Raw genomic sequence first — 2,145 nt, 5'->3', positions numbered from 1 at the left:
GGGGGGTGCCTGTGTTTTGGCATGATGTCATTCTCTCCTTTCCCCCTTTTTCTACTGTCCCTCCTTCTCTAGTCTGTCTGTTAAGCTCTCTTAGGTCCCAGGTCCTGGACTTCCAGCACAAGAGACAATGGTAAACAAGTTAGACCTGGTTCCTCCATTTTTCTAAATAAAGGCCCCTTTCCTCTATTTCCTATGACCCAGCACGGGTCTAGGAGTAGATCGACTCTTGCCCAGCAGGTGCTTCTAGAAGGAAGTCCTGTCTCGGGTGGTACAGTGTATAGAAGAGGGCCTCGGGCCGTCTGTGTGGTGTGCAGAGGTCTGATCTACACAACTTAAGGTCCCCCCCCACCCGCTTCTGCTATTACGTTGAAAGCTGTTCCCTGGTGCCTTTCCAATGGGAACAGCTCTTTGTGTCCCAGAAGATGGCTAAGAAAGGAGTGGCTTTGGTAACTTGCATTAACAGGCAGTCCTTGCTGCAGGATTGGCCCAGAAGGGAGGCCTTCTGCAGCACTGATACTTTGCCGTGAAGGAAGCAAGCTGCGCTCCTTGGGGAACAATTGCCAACTTCCTCCTGGGATTGGCTTTGCAGGTAGTCACCCTCACCTCCTTGTGTTCTTTGGACTCTCTTCTTTCCTGTTGCCTAGGTGCTACCTGAGAGCTGGTGGCAATCACCCACAGCTCAGTCAGCCTGCTAATTGTACTGTTTGGCACACTGGCAACTTCCAAACGGTTCTCGCAGACCGCATACTTAATCTTTCAGGAGAGCCAGTAAGACTACTTTGTATCTGTGTGGGAATAAGAGGTGAACCCGTAAACGGATTCCTAGCTAGGAAACAAGGAGGCTGAGGGTAACCTGGCCTCCATCTTGAGAGTAAGGAAACAAAAGGCAGGTGTTTGGATTGTGGTGGCGCACACATGGAAGATCTTTGACTTCAGACAGTTGAGTCATGGAGTGTTGTTGGCTCTCACAGTGTGTACTGCTGTCACCGTGTGCTTCCAGAACTTAGGGAAAACCCAGCTCCACTCTCAGTCACTGCCCTACCCCTCCCACTCCTCCAACACTAACATACTCAATTTCCTTACTATCCTTTTGCTTTGTGTTTACAGTGTAGCCTTGGCTGTCCTGGAACTCGCTCTCCCGACCAGACTAGCCTCGAACTCAGAGAGGCCTGAACCACCACTGCCTGGCCTTAAAATGGGAAGGTTTAAGCTGGACTGTGGTGGCACGTACCTCTAATCCCAGCACTCAGGAGACAGAGGCAGGTGGATCTCTGTGAGTTCAGGGCCAGCCTGGTCTACAAGAGCTAGTTCCAGGACAGGCTCCAAGGCTACCAAAAAAGGGGAAGGTTTACCATGGGTTTTTGTTTGTTTTAATTTTTTTTTCTGCTTTCTGTCTTACTGGCCCTGAGACAGAATTATATAATATGTGTTTCTCATATCTAATTCTTACACTTAGCATCATGTTTTCAAGGTTCATCTATGTGATATAGTGGTACTCTGTTCTTTTATATGGCCTTTTGTGTCTGGCTTCTTTTAGTTACCTTCCATGTTCCTTTTTATGGTTTAGTAATATTCTTCTGTGTGAACTTTACCTGGTTTTATGTATCTACTCATTGGACATTTGGGCTGTTGCCAGCTTTTGACCCTCATGAATAGAGTTCATTCATGAGGACAAAACTTTGAACACTTGTCCTCAGTTCTTTTCAAAAATTAATTTAGTGTCTATGTGCATATGTGTCAGCCTATGTAGGCCGCATCATATGTATAGAAGCCAGTGGACAAATTATGGGCTGTTGGTCCTCTCATTGCAGCTTGTAAAGCAGAGTCTGGTTTTCTGGCTGTGTACTCCAGCCAAGCTGGTCTGTGAGCTTTCAGTTGATTCTCCTGTCTCCACTGGGAGCCTTGTCACTGGAATTCTGAGATGATAAATGCTTATCACCACACCCATTTTTCCGTGCCTTCCAGTGATCAACCTGGTCATCAAGCTTGTGTGGCAGACACTGTTACCTGCTGAGCTGTTCTCTAAGCGCCTTGTATTGAGCTCTTTTGGGTAGAAGCAAAGGGTTTTTGTTTTGTTTTGTGTCCTAGGCTGAACTCGAACTTGGTTCTCTTGCCTGAGCCTTCTGAGTAGTAGAGATTTATATG

At 47.1% G+C, this 2,145-nt stretch overlaps 1 protein-coding gene across 4 annotated transcripts in view; it reads left to right on the top strand.

The window, feature by feature from the left end:
- The window catches only part of Bcorl1 (BCL6 corepressor like 1), a 67,983-nt gene that overhangs the window by 57,478 nt on the left and 8,360 nt on the right, over positions 1-2,145 (top strand). The window lies entirely within an intron of this gene.

Source organism: Microtus ochrogaster, chromosome X (genome assembly GCF_000317375.1).
Source record: "Microtus ochrogaster isolate Prairie Vole_2 chromosome X, MicOch1.0, whole genome shotgun sequence".
NCBI classification, from domain to species: Eukaryota; Metazoa; Chordata; class Mammalia; order Rodentia; family Cricetidae; genus Microtus; species Microtus ochrogaster.
The sequence above is the reverse complement of the archived record's forward strand: the minus strand, read 5'-3'. Positions and strand labels throughout refer to the sequence as shown.